Below are 19095 nucleotides of genomic sequence, written 5' to 3'. Positions count from 1 at the left end.
GTCTCATTAATGAACCAATACTGTAGGTGCAAGACCAAAGCAGCTCCTACACACGTGGAGGCGTGGCTTCGCTGATGCTGTACAAGAAATGCACTGAAACCTTAAATTGTACCAGGTAGAAACATCAAAGTCCTTGATTTCAACGGGCCACAAAAATTAAACCTAAAAATACAGATTTTATCATTAGAATGACAACATATAGACTTGGAAAACTAATCGACATAATATAAGAGCCAGCAGAGGACTGTCACTTGCTTTTTAAGTCTCTGTAGGGAGTTGTGAGTGAAAGTCAGAGTACATCAGCAGTTTCTGGAATACTGAGACCAGCTCATCTGGCACTGACAATGATGTCATGTTAAAAGTCACTTAAAACATATTTCTTCCATATTTCTGATGCTCAGTTTGAACTTCAGGCAGACACGGTGAAGAAGACTCTGTGTGAGTCACTGTCATGACTGACTGGATACTGAAGGAAGTGACCAGTGAGCAAAAAATGTAGCTTTGGTGGAATTAAACTGCTGTTCAGACAACCTGTGGCTCAAATTTGAGCGAGAGCAGTGGATAAATGCTCTAATTGTGTTTAATTAAGGAAATAGTGTTGTATTTGTATACAGTATATTCTTCTTCTTTTGCTCTTTTCAAACATAGTTTAAGAAGTTTTTAGTTAAAACCCATTTTGTATACAGTACTCAGTTTTGAGTACTGTTACTGTTTTTTTATTAATGAGGATTTAGTGCATGTGTAGCATCCATTTCATTGTTTTGAGGCAGCTAAATAGTGTAGTGGTAAGACCACACACCTTTGGAGTGAAAGTCCCATGTTGAATTCCCTCCCAGTATCCCGTAAGGGTCCTGGCTAGGCCCCCCATGCCAAACACCAAACCCTGGAATGACGCGGCTACGTCTGCAGCCTGTCCGCAGCTCACACACGACACATTTCACTCCATGTTGTATTCTGTATGATTGTGTACCAATAAAGCTCCTTTCGCTTCTAGTATGTTTATTCAAATGTTTAGTAATAAATATGAAGTGAAAAAAAGTGTTTGATCACAAGTTTATTTTGTTTAAAAGAATAGCTCTATATAGCTTTATTATCAGTTTGACCTTCAGATCAATCTTTACCTCAAAGGAGAGGTCAGAGGTCAAATGTGACATATTTTAAATCTTTTCTATATGTTAATAATGCACACCACAGTTAGGTATAAGGCTTTTTGTCAATTTATGACCAACAAATTATAAAGCTGACATTGAAACCTCGGTGAATGTCAGCCAAATTTAAATGGATTGTTAACATGACCCCGCTCTACACCCCTAGAGCGGAATACATTCAAAACCTTTCCAGCTATCATGCTCATACAGAGAGGAACAGCAGCCTCACAACAGAACTTGTTGTATCCTGAGCTTAACCTGAGCGGTTGCTATGCTGGGTAAAAAACAACAAAAAAACAAAACTTGAAACAGAAAGTGCCACATCAGAATTCTTCTTCTGCGTTGAAGTTCAGCACTTTTGAACACCCATCCATCCACCCCGCCCTCCTCGCAAAGCTGACTTCGTGGCTTTAACGTGTACAGTCATTCAACACGATTATTAAAATGTAAAAGACGTAGGTGACACCACAAAACCCACATAAAACTGCCCTAACACTAACTCTCACTCTCCCCTCAGTGCCGGACTCCTCTGCAGATATCTTTCTGCAGGCGTTGTAGAGCGATGTGTAATGGAGAAATGCGGACGGACCACCCACCCTGCCGAACCTGAAACTGGGTCCACAGAGGCCAGTTACTCTGTTTCCACAGGTCACTCATGTCCGACTTGTTAAATTTGTGAACCAGGAAGAAGACGGCGTGTTCAAGCTACAGCTGAACAAAGACATCTGCTGTGCAGAAAGGAAAATGGAGTTAAAACGTAAAGCTCAGATCAGAAAAGCATCTTTTCCTGACTCTTCATAAACAATTTCAGCTTCCAAAGCAGAGCGTAGGCCCGACAGCACAGTCTCATAAATCTCCTCTGAGATGAGTTACAGCAGCTCGGGGACGCTTTGGTGTGTCAGATGAGGGGCAGGCATGTGAAAATAGCCAAGATCATCACGCCATCGCTCATGGAGAATGTCCAACCACGCAAAGAAATAGTCCCACTGAGGATTTTCTGACATTTGCAGCCATGTATCATCAGTCTGAATTCATGAGAGAAGCTCTCCTGCAGAAGTCTGAAGAATTGGATTTTATTCTTTTATCCATGTGCTGGAACAGGCAGGCTTATGTAGAGTGTGAACATTCAAAATCTACCACATTCCCATTAATTAGACACCAAAACACTTAAAAAGGAGCCTTGTTTAAACATAAAGATAGCTCTCTCTAAAACTTCAAAATGTGGAAAATTTATGAGCCAACATAAGAAAACATTTGACTTAAAAACAAATAAATAAAATAAAGGATTTAAGTGAGATCTGCGCTTTATTCTCTGCAGTTTGTTTCAATGTTTTTATTTTTTATTAACATGAATTTTCTTTGTGCTTCTGTCATTTCATACATCTAACCTTCATAACAATGACCATGTCAAAATATATTATTTAACGAGAGTAGTGGAAACTTTACAGACACACTGAATGATTTATTTTAAACTTTTAAAATAAACTCCATTGTTTTTAAATAGGTGCGGCTCGCACGCCACAGTTTGTTGCTGTCATGTGAATCATTTGCTTGAAGATTTAAGTTTGTGTCTCTACAGACTGTAATTTTCTCTCGTCATTCTACTTGCCTCTGTTTCTAGAATAATATACTGCAGTTTGTTTGTATAACACTTATCAGAACTAGTTTTACAAGGGCTCCGTGAAAGCACAAAGAATACAAATCATATACATAAGAGTGCACCAAAACCAAAACTACAAACTCTAATGATAAATTATAATATAAGCCATTAGTTTGATGGAGGATGTCTTGGAATGTTAATAAAATAAACAAAAAAAATTAAAACTCACACTTTAAGAAAGCTAACAGATATAGATAAGTCTATAAAAGTGATTTAAAAGAGGGAAGGTCTTTAAAGCACTCAGAAGAAGCTCAAAGAAACGGGAAGTCAGAGCTGCGTTATTAAAATCGTAGTAATATGTTGGCTTTTCTTGGTTCTTGTAAGAAGTCTTGCTGCTGCATTTTCATCAATGTGAAATCTACAATGCACATCTACAACACCGGTTTAATATCTAGCTCCTTTGGTCTGTACTTTCAAGTGTTTCTATGCATTCATAAGCGTGTATGAGTGTGTCATGTATAAAAAGTGATTAAAGGTAAGGAGGTGTGTGATTTGGTTTGTTGTGTTAAAAACTAGATGTAATTCCAGAATTCTGAGTGATGTGTCCTGAAAGACCAATAATAATAATAATAATCAAAGTATCTAATCACCGTGTGATTGAGAAAAGTTGTTGTAGGTTTGATTTATTAGACAAAACCTTTTTTTTACACCTGGAAAAACATGCACAGTGTTTACTAGACACTGAATCCTGTGACTGATTTATGACCCGCCAGTGCTGCAGTGACAAGTTAAGAGTAGGTGGATCGTAATGAACAGTGATGGGATGATACTTGTTCTATTGTGCATGGAAAAGCTCAAATATGGGAAACAGACGAGTCTACAGGTGACACCAAGAGGACTGTGTTATCTTTCTCCTCCTGTTGCTCGTCATCACCAACATGCAGGTGACGTTTTCACACGAGGTGAGCAAAGTTCTCGGGGGCCAGTATTTTGTTGGGATGTTGCCTAAGTTGTCGTCAGCTATAACCCCACGGTGCCCATTTTTGGTCCTGGTTTTATCGTTTTGAGTGGAGCTATAAGCTGAGGTCATGTGGTTTGAACTCCAGTAGATGGAGAGGCTGCAAAAACAAGATGGCTGCCAAGCCCGCCTTGAGCTCAATGCATCGGCGGCTGTGCTCCCCTGGGAGACCTGTGTCCAGACTCAGAGGTGGAGGAGGACAGATGGTGAAAGACATCGAGGTCTGGGACTTCTCTCTCCTCTGTTTTGTCTGCGGTCCCCTCCGCGTTCGGTCACGGTGGACCAACCGGTTGGGGTTTGACGTCAGAGGGGCGAGGATGCGGTTACGGGCCTCCAGGACCGGCATAACGGAGATCAGAGGCGGCAGGCTGTTGGCTGGGCTGCTTCACTGTACACAACAGGCAGAAGTAATAACACACATGGGTGGATCTGACTCCGTGACTTCATGTGGATCGGTCTCCTTTTTTTTCTGCTCTGCTGTGAAAACAATGGAGAAGCTCATAAAGACGACAAGAGAGAAGATTTAATATCTCAGACAGAAGTGCTGTAGCCTCATTTTGTTGGATTTTATTTTGATGGATGGGCTAATTTAAGTTTACGAGTGAAAAACCAATCCTCTAAGAACAACACAAACCTAGAAGAGCCTCAGAGAGCGCGTACCTCCGCCAAGCCATATCCCACAATGTCATTGTTCAAGAAACTGAATAAAATTCCAGGAACCGTGCCTTGATCCTGATCTCCAGCTACAGTTTAGCTAGCTCTTCCTTCACAACTAGATTATTTTTTTTAGCTTCAAAATAGTTCTGAGAAAGTTTTCAGCTAAGTTTTCAGATGCTCAGTCCACTTTAGGTGAGAGGTGAGGTACACCCTGTCCATCACAGGACTGACACATAGAAACAGACAATAATTCACACTTAAGTTCATTTAGAAATGAAAATTAACCTAATAGAGTGCCCAGAACCACAAACACAGTGATTCATTTAGAAAAAAAAAGATTAAAATATAGCAACTACAAAACAACTGGATTTCTGTGGGGTGTGGGTCTGGGCTCAGGTGCAAGAGGACAGGTGGGACAGAGTGACAGGTCAGGTGACTGGCATACCTGTTGTGCATTTCCCAATTAAACACTCTTCCTCTTCATGCTAAAGGTGCAGAGCCGACAATGCAAACACACACATCAGATACGGAGGGCTGCTGCTGGGCTGTGAACTGTTCTGGGAAGAGGTTTCGAGTCACTGTGGAGAATGTGCTTCGCCCACAGGGTTATCTTTGTGTACCAACAGTTTCTGTGTGTGTGTGTGCGTGTGTGTGTGTGTGTGTGTGTTGTGTATGTGTGCGCGCACTCAGCAGTGCAGTTAAACTGCTGGTGGGCTGTTGTCTATACAGAGTTGAATCCATGGGCGGTACAGATTCCTGTTACAGTTGCTTCATGCAGCAGCGACTGACCTGAAATTCAAGTTAAAGATATTTAAGACGAGGCCAGGCTTAATCATCCTAACATAAGATAGGACTGCACAGTTCTTAAATGTTTAGTTTTGATCATTATTTATCTCTGTTACACAGTTACTCGCAGCACACCAAATTAAAAAGAAGCCAAACAGGACAAAAAAATTCTGAGGTTTTAAATAAACCTACAGGTTAGAGCACCGAAAGAGAAAATAACTAAGCTATGATCTGCATCTACAAACTCTGTAGTGTCGCTATTTGTATTCTTATATCTATGAACAAAGTCAAATTACATTCACAATCTTGTCTGAAGCGAATGCTGTTTGAAATGAAACAAGAATTAACAAGAAGGAAGGTTTTAAAAGCTGGAGCCACAGAGGTCACATAAAAAGAAGTGTAAAAAAACCATATATTATATTAATAGATTTACTTAAAGTTATAAGGTCACACACACACTCACACACACAAGTGGTGTGAACCTGTGAGGTTGCCCATAGGCCTATGTAAGCATCGTGAAGAATACCTGCTTTAATGTCACAGTATGGATGGCGATTGTCTGCAGAGTGCTGCCATCTAGCGCCAAATGTCATAATTACATGCTAGGCATTACAAAGCATTCACAACAACCATGGCTTATTGTGACAGTTATTAGTACTGGTTGTCATAATATTCTCATTTGACCTTAAATAGTTTCACATTTATTCTTAGTCAAAGTTATTTGCAGCTGAAAAATGCTGTAAGAGTCTTGGTGCACATTAAACACTTTAAGACCACAACATAATTAATATGAACTCCCAATTTTTCCTCATCAAAACTGGGCTCAGTTTGTTTCAGTGAAGTTTTTAATCATTTTTTTAAAAAAGATTTTAAACCCAGTGAGCTGGGTTTTTAAATCTTTGATGTCAAACACTGATCTGACCTGATTTCAAGGACAGGTGGAGTTTAGTCTTGTTAGTTTTTAAAGGTGGGTTAACTTAATTTATAGATAATTTATTTATATTTATAATGTATAAATTTAAATAGATTATGGATTCAAACATTTTCTTTCAATTTGGGTCTCAGGAAACAAACTTTGGTTTGGCTGAAGTCTTTTCTTTCTCAATTTTTTTAAAACTAGTTTTTCTTTTCTTTTTTAATTCTTGGGAATTTGGGAAGCCGTTTCTCTTTGAACATAAAGTGTTTTCCTGGTTTTTCCCTCTGACTGTTTTCTGTATTTCTTAAAGGAAACTGTCTGTAACTTATTTAAAGCATTTTTATAGAATAACAGATTGTCAGAAGCGTGTCTGCGTTTAGGTTTTGGAGGGGAGGTGCACAGCTTTTTAACTCTGGTCGTCATATTCAGACCATGACGGCGCTGTTTCAATCTGTAGATGCATCCCTGCTGAAGTACAAAGATACTGGACAGTACAGGAGCTGAAAAAAATGAGAAAAAGTGAGAATATAAGATCAGGCTGTAAAGATTTCACTAGTGTTGCCAAACACAAAGCCTGAATACTTAGTGTGTGTTTAACTTTAAGGTGGATGCATTCAAGGTGCAGACCACCTCCAGGCATTAGCCATGTCCTTTTACTATCATGCTGTTTTCTTCACCCTACACTCTACCCTACAGTACAGTGCCACTGGGCCATTTCTCTACACCTAAAAGTGAAAAATCAGGGACTTCACCAGGTTGAACACATAAAAGAGCACATTTTTTGTGTCACGTTGAAGCTCTTGTGGAAAGCGTCATATGTTCAGACATGTCTCGGAAAGTGTGAACTCTGTTTCTGTGAAAAAGCTCGCTCCTCAGTGAGTTCTAAAATAGATCTCTGAGTACGACGGTGTTTATTTTTCTTGGCTTCTGGTCAGGATAACGCTGCGGTTTCAGAGGTAAATATCTCTGAGCAATGCTTGCCAGGTTTCCACCAACATGACTGCAGATATTCTCGCAGGAGTGAAAGCCGCAGTGTTGGCATTGTCAGTGCTTTGCTTGAACTTCAGGGCTCCTTTGGGAGATATAACATTTTATTTATGTTGTTTTCATCATTCTCAGAAAAATAAAAATGACTTGAGGAGAAAGAAATATTATTTTGACACATCATGTTTTTATTCCTTTTAGTGTTTTTTAATAATAAACAAAATGTTTGCTTTTGTTTGCACATATTACTCAAATATTACAGTGTGTGTATATATGTATGAGCTATGTAATAGGAAAGGTAGCTGCAGTATAAAATGTGATGTATTGATGTTTATTGTACACATGAATCAGAGCAGAAAACCCACACTGCACTTTTCTTTTTGCTGTATGTTAAAGAGCTCTGTCCAGTAAACCACAGTGATTTTGACTGGTTTCAGTTACTCTGTGATATTTTTACAAAACACATGCTGCTGTTGTCATGGTTCTGGGTCATTTTGAGCCAATGTTTTTGCGTTCCTGTGTTTTGGTGTTAGTTTGTATTATGGTTTATTATTTAAGGTTACTTTTGTAACCCATGTTTGCTTCTTGTACGTTTAGGCTCCCTCTTTGTCTCTTTCTCTTTTTGTGTGTGTGCTCATATGTTTGTGTGAGTCCTCATGTCTTGGTTCCCTCTTCTGTGCCCATGTTCACTTCCCTGTGTGACATTCTGTGTTCCCCCCATCCATCATGTTTATCCATGTTTCCCCAGCCTGTCATGTCTCTCTTGTCCCTTCTCTCTCCCCTGGTCCCTCACTACCTCTCCCGTCTGCCTTTCCTCCACTCATCTGCCAAGCCCATGTGTCAGTCCTGCATTCTTTTGTTTCCTGTTTTATTGTGAAAGTCTTGCTTTCCTTGTTCAGTGTATTTAGTTTTGCTTCCCTGGTCTCGTTGTGTCTAATTCATCTCAGCTGTGTTCCTCATGTGTTTTCTGTTCCCTCGTCTTTGTATTGTGCATTTAAGCCCTCTGTTTCCCTCTGTCCAGTGTCGCGCTGTCCCTCATACCAGCTGTGTTCTATTCTTTGAGCAATAAACCTGAGTTTTTGTGTTAAAGTCCTGTCTAAGAGTCTGCACTTGGGTCCAATCCTGCCTGCCGCACACAGTCCATTACAGCTATGACATAAAATCAGTTGCAAACCCAGAAACCAATTTTTTACAAACATTCACATAAAAAGAATAAGAATTTAAGAAAGAAAAAAAAGAAATAAGATCTTCAGAATGAATAAATAATGAGGGACTAAAATTAGTGGGACAGTGGATTCAAGACATACAACAGCGAACAAGGGTTTTAACACAGTTGGGGTTTTTCTGTAATGATGCATATCACAAATTCACACACAAACATATATTAAACACACATATTAAAGGTTATTACTCATTGTTTTCTAATTAACAGAACTCTAATTGAGAAAAGCAGCAATCCTACAAAACTCTGTCCTAATGTGGTGCATTTTCTTTTAAAACATGCTTAAGCTGAAATGACTACCTAGTATTCTCTATTGTTAGCTGGCTGCCCACCTACAGTGGAGGCCAGTCAAACTGTATTAGAAAGAAAATATGAACAGAAAGCTATTAGCAAGTCAGAATCATAATGTGCAGTGTTTGCTGTATTTTTATTTATTTTTTTACTGTGTGAAAAAGAAAAAAAATGTATATATATTTTAGCTTCTCTTCCTCTTTATTTAAGGCAGCTTTCTTCTGATTGGATGCCCCTCATAAACAGAAGATTTGAACAGGTTTGATCCTGAGATCATCATATTAGTTTATGTTTTAGTATGGAGGACCAAAACTGCCAAAACAAATAAAAAAAATCAATTTAAAGTACTAAAAATAAACATATGAGGAAGGCACATGTGCAGTTGCATGCTGAAGCAGAAATGAAATGTGTCATGGTTCAAGTTCCTTTAGCTCTTTCCTTGTGTATCACCTCTTCCTTATTTTTTTTGCGTCTTGTCTGCCTTCACCTGGTTTGTTCATCATGCTGACTGCTTACCTGTACATGACCCCTGGCTATTTCAATAAAAAATTCTACTCTCTTGTGATTTTTTTGACCCTCCATATATTTTAGAAATGAACAGTATCTATAAGACAGAAAAAAAGAAAAGCGCAACAGATACAATGATCAGCTGAGTATTTGACAGTGAATGTTATTTGAGGGACTTGTTGATGTAATGACAACACGAGGATGGTGGAGATAAAATATCAACAGAACACCATCAGGTGGAAGGCCAGGGTCGCTGCAAGTGGCAGGTGAGTTGAGACAGAGGGCGGAGCTGAATCAGTAGGCAGAGCAGTGGATGGGATCGGCGTAGTCAGTGGGGCTAAGATAGAAAGCAGAGCTAAGGTAAGAAACATGGTTGATATAGTGAGGGGGGTTAGGGAGGGAGAAAGGCACCGTTTGAGTGAATCATGGATGAAATCATAGATGGTATAAAAGCCACAGGACAAAGCTTTCTGGTCTCGTCTGAAAAGTGAAGCAGACGCAGAAGTGCCTTTAATCTGCAGTCTTTCCAATGGCCACCAGGGGGCAACTCCTGTGGTTGCAAAAAACACCTCTGGATGGTGTAGTAGAAATCTATGGGAAACTCAAAACCTTCCTGAATACTTTCTTGGGTAGTTTCACATTAAACTGAATAAATCAGAAGTCTTTAGCCAATTAGTGCACAGTCTGTGGTTTCACCTTCCATGTGTAACACCTGGTTTGAAAAAACAAAACTGGACTTTGGGTGAAGAAATGTGAAATGAATGTTGATCATACTGAAAATTACCTGTGACAGTGATCCAGCTGGGTGGAGACTCTCAATGATGACTGATGTGACATTTGTAGAGGCCTTCATCAGACAGGGAAACATGAGGAATGGTCATGTGACCCATAGACTCAGTCCCGATGAAGGAGCCACCTTTATAGAAAACAGCTGAGAGGTTTGAATGTGTGGACTTTGATTTACAGAGCAGCGTGATGCTGTATCCCTCCATCACAGGAAGCACAGGACTCTGCAGAATCACTGGGCCACCTCAACACAGACACAAACTACCGCATTTCATCCACTGACACACAGCTTCACCAACACTAACTATACACAATCTTCTTACCAGTCACAGTGATGTTGACAGTGTTACTGGTTATTCCCTCTCCGCACTCACACCAGTAAACACTAGGGGTGGGGGAAAAAATCGACACTGTGTAGTATCGTGATATTTTGTTTGATGATAATGTTTCGATACAGGGACAGCAGAAATCGATATTTTGTTACAAAAAAAGTTTTTGTGGACTGGAACATGCTCTGACTTCAGAGCATGTTGATCAGCTCCTTTTTCTGAGCAAGAATCCTGACATTCCTTCACTGTCCAAATGTGTTTAACTTTTTTTTGCCAGCAATAAACGTGACAGTTTACTTATTTTAATTTAAGACGTTTTATTTTAATTAAGTTTAAAACTTTTTTATTTAATGTAAAATTATATTTTGTTTTAATTTACTTTTTAAAACTGACTGAAATGAGAGAAAGACTGAGTGCGAGACTTTGATATTAGATAAAATGAATATTGATAAAGTTAACTTTATGTACAGAATCTGAATATCGCAAAATATTTTTAAAAAATTGCAATAATATCGTATCGTGCATTAAGTATTGTGATAATATCGTATCGTGGGATATATGGTGATTCCCACCTCTAGTAAACACCATTGTCCCTTTTGAAGATGTAGGTGATGGTACAAGATGAACCAACTTGTTTTCCCCACCCATCTCCACACCGACTCCTCTGTCGTTTGGGCGTGTTCCTCCTCACAGTCCATCCAGCTGGGCTGTCCTCAGCCTCACAGCTCAGAGACAAAAAGTCACCTTCAAACAGCTGAGAGCTGCTGGGGCTCACAGTCAGACGAGCTGTGGTGAAGAGGGAAGAGTGAGAGACAGCATCTGCTTTCGTTCTAACGTCCAACAGAGGGCAACTGTGACTTTGGTAATATAGAAGTCTGGGGGACATTGGCCCTATGACCTCACTAAACACTGTCCTGATGAGGTTATGGTTTCAGTTGCTATTTTAGAGGCTTATTGAACACAGCATGAAGTTCAGTTTGTAACTTATGCCCCAGTTTAAAAAAAAGGATAAAATAGAACATCGCAAGCACAGAGATGACGGCGAAAACACTCAGCACTTTTGCACTGTCAGGAAAAATAATTTTTAAAAACCTTAAACCACCATTTTTTCCAGTATAAATCATAATAATATAGTATTTTAATTCTTTTGAACACAACTATTGTATAATAGAAACATAATAGGCCTCACTGATTTTTTTCTTGGTTTTCATAAATAGAAGTTTACTCAGAGAGTAATGGCTTTAGAAAAAGGCACATCCACAGCAGATGCTGGAGCTCAGAGGGTTTCAGGGTCAGCCAACATTTAAAAGGTACAGTGTAACAACAAAGTCCAACAACCTGAGTGTGTTCAGTGCATTGGTGAGAAAACAAATCAAGTCAGAGCATGAAAATAAAGTGGCAGAAGGAACTGACCTGGGGAAATAAGACCTTTAGTGTCTAAGAGGAAACGAGACAATTTAGCACAACTAAAGAAAAGAGGTTTCAGATTGACGATCAGTTCTGATTTTATAATTGCCTTTCACATATCTAGATGTAAAATGGTGACTCTGTTGTGGAATTTTATTTTTATTATCATGTTTATGCAATCATTTTTATATTTGCTGTAAGACGCACAGCACAAAGGGTGCATGGTTAGCACAGGATGTTTGGTACGATGAGAGCTTCACATGAACAAACTCGCAATTACAGGAAATGTCACCTGTGACCTGAAAGGTGCTCGAACAGAATATTGTTACATGAGCAAAAACTCTTTCAGCACATATCCAGTGATGATCACTGTGAGTGACACTTAGCCTTATAATATTGGATCTTTTGTGTTTTTGAAGTTTGACTAAATCATCAAACGGTTGAGCTTTCAGCAGGTCATAAATTATGATTATTGTTCTGAAGCCAGTTTCAGTTAATAATAATAACTATAATTAAAAATATTGTGGAACACATTGGTGCTTAAAAAGTAAATGACTGCAACTTTTGAGTTAGCAGTGAGTGTGATTGTGATGTGGCTCTCAAACTGAAGAAGCATGATTGAGAGCTCTGAAGAATGGTTAGCCCGGTGTTACCCTCTCTGACACATATTTAAATGCCTCTATGCTTTTGTAGATGCTTAGAAAAAAATCAAACTGTAAATACTTCATATTTTGATAGACATGTGCCTCTGTAGCTACAACAAAAAAATGTACTAACCTTGATTTGTTGTGTGGCACAGCAATGAGGTCAGATCTAAAGAGACAGGTTCATTTAAAGTTTCACACACAATAAGACAGATGAAGTACTTTATATATGAGAAGTGCACTCACAGAAGAACCACAGTAGAATTGTTTCTGCCATTCTGCTGCATGTTTGCCTCAGAGTGACACAAACAAAGCTCTACGCCCACCTCAGTGATGACCTCACATAGTTTCCTCTTCTTTGAGCATTGACTGTTACGCATTTGTTTCCTATAAGAGAAAAACAAAAGATTTTTTTTTTGTTCTAAAGTTTTATGTTTCCACACATACTAAAAAAAACAGTCTTTAGCAGGTGTTACAATTAGGTAAAAACAACCTCAGATGAACAAAACATTTGGTTTGGCCCATTCTTTGCAGGGATTTGCAGACATTCATTTATGCGCAGCTCTCTAAAGTTCCCAGAGAGGGAGACAAACACAAAGAAAGAAAAGAAAAAAGTAAACCCATAAAAGGGATCAAAACTCAACAAACATTTGTTATGAGCCAATGCTGTCAGTGTTTGTTTTATGTGTGACTCCTCCCACCAGAGGATGGCTTGGGTTTTTCCCCTTTTCTTCTTAGGAGGTGGACACCTGGGCGTGCCTGCTGAGTAGTTGGGTGGAGTCTCTTCCTGTCCTTGGATTGGATATTTGGCTGATCACCTCCAGTATTTAACTACCAGATGACAGCCACCTGGCCCCCCTTTCTCCTAACCGCCACCATCCAACAAAGAACCTGTGTTTTTGATTCGTTGCTGTGTAGAGTGTCTTTGCCAATTAATTTGCAAGTATCACCTTATGTGTGTATATCTGGCGTTAGTACCTTAATCTTGTAAATAGCTGTAAATAGATTTGTAAAGTAGCAATTGTGTATTTTGTTCACCTTGTATATATTGTTCACTGCAGCAGCCTAGTAGGTGTGCCTCAACCTGGCCCTTCTGCGGAAGAGCTGCAGGTAACGCTGTGCATAAAGGAGGTGGAGTTAAAAAAGCAGCAGTTGGAGGTGGAAGCTATGCACTTAAGGGTGAGGGCTCTGGAGATAGAGAAGGGAGCCTCTGTATCTGCCAGTCCTCCTACACCTCGGTCAGCTCCGCAGTCACCATCCCCGCAGTCACCATCCCCTAAGCCAGAAGACAGCTTTGATGTAAGTAGGCACATCAAATTAGTCCCAGCATTTAGAGAAACTGAGGTAGACTCTTATTTCAATGTTTGAGCGCATTGCAGGTGCACTACACTGGCCAAAGAATGTATGGTCTCTTTTACTTCAGTGCAAATTGCTGGGGAAAGCTCTAGAGGTATGCACAGCTCTTTCACTTGAGGACAGTTTGGACTATGACATTGTGAAAGCTGCTGTCCTGCGTGCATACGAGCTTGTGCCAGAGGCTTATAGGCAAAGATTTAGGAATGTGAAAAGATCTGCCACCCAGACTTATGTGGAGTTTGCCAGAGAAAAGAAAACTCTGTTCGATAAATGGTGTCACGCTACAAAAGTTACAGAACAGAAGGTTACAACTCTTGCCGCTTCTGCTGTACAGGCTGATGAGTTTGTGTTGACACACAAAGGGGTGTTTTCATCTCCTGTTCACAGCCCACCGACCTCTGTTAGCCCAAAAATCTGGTCTCCAAAGAACACCCGTCGTACCACCACCTCATCCATTGAAAATAGAGAGTGTTATTATTGCCATGAACAGGGACACCTCATTGCTGTTCGTCCCAATCTCAAACGAAAAAAACAGACCAGGAAGGGTAAATCTCCCTCCCCAATAAATCTTCTACAGACTAAACCTCATGCCTTAGAAGATGTGACTGTAATTCAAAGTGATAAAGTAGATGAAGAGTTCAAGCCCTTTGTGTCAAAAGGTTTTGTTTCATTGATGGGAGAAGAAAAGAGGGTTCCTGTTAGTATTTTTGCATGACACTGGTGCAAAACAGTCGCTCATTCGTGGGGGTGTCTTACCGTTCTCAGCTCAATCCTATTGTGGTGCCGATGTGTTAGCGTGGGGAGTTAGAATGTGTGTAATGCGTGTGCCTTTGCACTTTGTGCAGCTCTCGTCTCAGTTTGTATCGGGTGAGGTTAAACTTGGTGTGCGACCCCAGTTACCGGTTGCAGGCATTGACATCATCCTTGGAAACTATCTAGCTGGCTGCAAAGTTTTTCCATTGCCTAAGGTAGTCGAAACACCACTTGCAGACACCAGTGGTTTTGATCTCCGCACCAAATTCTGTTCCTTTGTTTCCTGTGTGTGCTGTGACACATGCACAGGCACGCAAATATGGAGAGTTGGTGGATCTTAGCGACTCTTTCTTAAGTGATTCAGATCCAACAAGCTTGCCACCCGAATCTGAAAGTACCCCTGTTTCAGTAGAGCTTCACCCTGATGAGGAAGTTATGACACTCTCAGTAGATAAAGACAAGCTTATAGAAGCCCAGAAAAATGATGAAAGCTTGTGATCCTGTTGGGCTTATGTGAAGGAACCTAAGTGTAGGAAATCTGCATCTTACCTCATTGAGGATGGGGTGCTGATGCGCTACTGGACTCCCAGTTCTGGCTGCACCCATGAGGGAGTGCAGCAAATTGTTGTTCCGCAGTCATTCCGTTCCCAGGTCCTAAGCTTAGCACATGACCCCACCATGTCCAGTCACTTGGGAATCACAAAAACATACAACCGTGTCCTCCGTTACTACTTCTGGCCTGGTCTCAAATCTGATGTAGTAAAATTCTGCCGCTCGTGCCATACATGTCAGCTTGCCGGTAAACCAAATCAGGTGATTCTGGCAGCTCCGTTAAAACCCAACCCAGTTGTTGGGGAACTATTCGAGCATGTTATTGTTGATTGTGTTGGTCCTCTTCCAAAAACAAAATCCGGAAACCAGTACCTCCTCACCATGATGTATACTGCCACCCATTATCCTGAGGCCATTCCGCTGCGCTCATTAAAAACCCGTGGGACTGTGAAAGCCCTTAAGTTTTTTCTACCTTTAGACTGCCTAAACGCATCCAAACAGATCAGGGCACAAATTTTATATCTAAAATCTTTGCCCAGGTCATGACAGAGCTCGGTGTTAACCATCACACTTCCAGCGCGTATCACCCAGAGAGTCAGGGTGTATTAGAAAGGTTCCACCAAACTCTGAAAAACATGCTTCGCAAATTTTGCACTGAGTCAAGCCGTGACTGGGATGAGGGATTGCCACTACTGTTGTTCGCCGTCAGGGAGACATGCCAGGAGTCTTTGGGGTTCAGTCCAACTGATTTAGTTTTTGGCCGCGCGGTGCGCAGTCCGCTGCATCTTTTGAAAGAGAAATTTCTCTCAGATAGGCATCGTCCAAGAGAAAACATTCTGGATTATGTTAGTTCGTTTAGAGAGAGGCTGCATAATGCCTGTAATTTTGCTCGTGACCCGCTAGCGAAGGCTCAGGTCAGAATGAAAACCCATTTTGACAGAAAGTCTGTAGCACGGATGTTCCAGTCAGGTGATTGCGTGTTGGTTTTCTTGCCTGTCGTTGGTTCTCCCCTGCAGGCAAAGTTTTCCAGTCCGTATGTCATTGAGCGTAAACTGAGTGAAACCGATTACATCGTGTTAACCCCTGACCGTAAGAAGAAAAGTCACGTCGGTCACATCAACATGCTGAAGGAGTATGTTGGTCGTGAATGCTCTGGTCCGTCGCCTGCTGTGTCACCTATTGTGTCAGTGTCCGTATCTCAACCCTTATATAGTCCCAGCGATGATGGGTTGGATGACAGGCACAGCTCTGTTTCCGGTCCACGTCTGAGGAACTGACATTTTGGCTGACTTGATGTCCGTGAGCTCATTAACAATTACCCAACTCTTTTTGGTGATATCCCCACTCAAACACACGTGCTAAGTCATGATATTGACGTGGGTGATCACAAACCAATAAAGCAACATGCCTACAGAGTAAATCCCACTAAGCATGCCATAATGCAGCAAGAAGTACAGTATCTTCTTGACCATGGTTTGGCCCTTCCCGGTAATAGTTCTTGGAGCTCACCATGACTTCTTGTCCCAAAACCCGATCAAACCTCCCGTTTCTGTAATGATTACCGGAAGGTAAATGCTGTTACAAAACCAGACTCTTTCCCACTCCCACGCATGGATGACCTGGTCGACCATGTGGGCTCGGCAAACTTTGTGACCAAACTTGACTTCCTAAAAGGATACTGGCAAGTCCCATTAACCAAACGTGCATCAGAAATCAGTGCCTTTGTTACACCCGACCATTTTTTGCAATACACCATCATGCTGTTCGGGTTAAAAGCTCCCGCCACATTCCAGCGACTGATGAACACTGTTTTACATGGAGTCATAAACTGTGAAGTGTATCTGGATGATATAGTGGCCTATTCATCCACCTGGACTGAACACCTCAAAACCCTCAGTGAAATATTTGCCTGCTTGCGTGATGCCTCCCTGACACTAAACTTGGCTAAATGTGAGTTTGGAAAGGCTGTTGTAACCTACATAAGAAAACAAGTAGGACAGGGTCAAGTCCTCCCTGTTGCCGTGAAAGTGCAGGCAATATTAAACTTCCAAGCTCCGCAGACGTGTCGGGAGCTGCATCGTTTTCTAGGCATGGCAGGTTATTATCGTGGGTTCTGCAAAAACTTCTCCAAGGTAGTAGCCCTATTAACCAATCTTACCAGTCCAAAGTCACCGTTCGTGTGGTCAGAGACATGTCAGTTTGCTTTCGAAGCTGCGAAAGCTCTCCTTTGCAGTGCTCCTGTGCTGGCCGCCCCTGATTTCACACGTCCATTCAAGCTTGAGGTGGATGCCAGTGCTTTGGGGGCTGGTGCAGTGCTTTTGCAGGAGGATGAACATGGCATTGACCATCCAGTCTGTTTCTTTTCCAAAAAATTCCTAAAACACCAATTGCATTACAGCACAATTGAAAAGGAAGCCTTAGCCTTATTGCTAGCCTTGCAGCACTTTGAAGTGTACCTTGGGTTCAGTCCCTTTCCAACTGCCGTGTTCTCTGACCACAACCCTCTCCAATTCCTAACTCGGATGCAGAAAAGCAACCAGCGCCTTATGCCTTGGTCCTTACTCCTCCAGGACTTCAACATTGAAATCCGGTACAAAAAGGGCTAAGAGAACATCATGGCTGATGCCCTCTCTTGAATCAAACATTTAATTTGGGGTTAAATGTTTGATTTTTGGGTGGGGGGAAATGTTATGAGCCAATGTTGTCAGTGTTTGTTTAATGTGTGACTCCTCCCACCACAGGATGGCTGTGGGTTTTTCCCCTTTTCTTCTTAGGAGGTGGACACCTGGGTGTGCCTGCTGAGTAGTTGGGTGGAGTCTCTTCCTGTCCCTGGATTGGATATTTGGCTGATCACCTCCAGTATTTAACTACCAGATGACAGCCACCTGCCCCCCCCCCCCCCCTCTCTCCTCCTCCACCATCCAACAAAGAACCTGTGTTTTTGATTCGTTGCTGTGTAGAGTGTCTTTGCCAATTGATTTGCAAGTATCACCTCATGTGTGTGTGTCTGGCGTTAGTACCTTAATCTTGTAAATAGATTTGTAAAGTAGCAATTGTGTATTTTGTTCACATTGTATATATTGTTCACTGCAGCAGCCTAGTAGGAGTGACAAACCATTTTTAAGTTTTCTGCTGTTTTTCGTTTAGAAAGTTAGGTAAGTGAATTGTCTTTTGGTTGGTTTTCATTTTGTGTAGGAAAGCGTAGGGACCATTAGGGAGTTTTGTTTGTTATTTTTGGCACTGCTCACTGCTGAAGCAAATAAATGGCTTCTTAGCACTTTAAAAGATACTACTGTTTGTGTTCTTTCTTGGGTGGTGCGTGAGTGGGACCAATTTGTTGTTGCGTTCAATACACACCTAGACTAAGAACGTAACACATTGAAGAAACCTGTACCATGGCACATGGTGGACCCACTTTTCAGTCGGGTTGAGGTCTGGACTTTGACTGGATTGCTGCAGCACTTTGATTCTCTTTAAGCTCTTCTTATGGAGATTTGCTGCTGTGCTTCGGATCATTGTCCTGTTTCCTGACCTATTTTGGTCAAGCTCTAGCTGTCATGCACATGGCCTCAGATTTGACTGTAGAATACTTTGGTGTGCAGAGATGTTCATGGTCATCTCAGTGACTGCAAGGTGCCCGAATCACCACCCCTCCACTGATTCTGTCCCGTAGCTTCATAAAGTAGACAAAGGAAATCACTGCAGTTTGTCAACAGATCAAAGTGAACTTCTCTTTTTATTGAGTGATATTGTTGCTGATAATTAGCCTACAGACTGATCTGCTTTCTAGTGGCTGCAGCTCCAACAGAGTAAATGAATGTGAATGCATGCAAATTCTTTTCATTGCTGGGTGTTGTTTCATATATAAAGAGTGAACATCTAAGCTTACAGTGTTGTCCGACAGTCCCTCCTTGGGTGTTTGCCATGCATTCTCTGGACACATAGAAGAAGCAGCAGAAGTCATCTGGTAGTTTATAAGCACTGATGGGTCTTAGATTTGGTAAATCACATAGATTAGATATTATATAGGAAATATATCAAAGTTCGCAAAGATTGTGAAATGGGGGTGTAAATGTTGGATTTTGGGGTTCCTGCATATGTAAGTGTAGAAGGAAATGAGGATTTGTACATATTACCAA

The 19095-nt window shown here is 41.0% G+C and overlaps 1 long non-coding RNA gene across 1 annotated transcript; it reads right to left on the bottom strand.

Annotated features, from left to right (window-relative positions):
- Window positions 1-2784: 2784 nt before the first annotated feature.
- On the bottom strand, window positions 2785-12755 carry LOC146502120 (uncharacterized). The gene is made up of 4 exons (XR_014869381.1): window positions 12542-12755; window positions 12429-12464; window positions 9914-11030; window positions 2785-9466 (listed from the first exon to the last, which is right to left on the bottom strand). It is a non-coding gene; the product is annotated as an uncharacterized LOC146502120 (long non-coding RNA).
- Window positions 12756-19095: the final 6340 nt, after the last annotated feature.

This window comes from Neolamprologus multifasciatus, chromosome 15 (assembly GCF_963576455.1).
Source record: "Neolamprologus multifasciatus chromosome 15, fNeoMul1.2, whole genome shotgun sequence".
In the NCBI taxonomy this organism is placed as follows: Eukaryota; Metazoa; Chordata; class Actinopteri; order Cichliformes; family Cichlidae; genus Neolamprologus; species Neolamprologus multifasciatus.
Note: the sequence above shows the minus strand (reverse complement) of the source record. Positions and strands in the feature narration are given on the sequence as shown.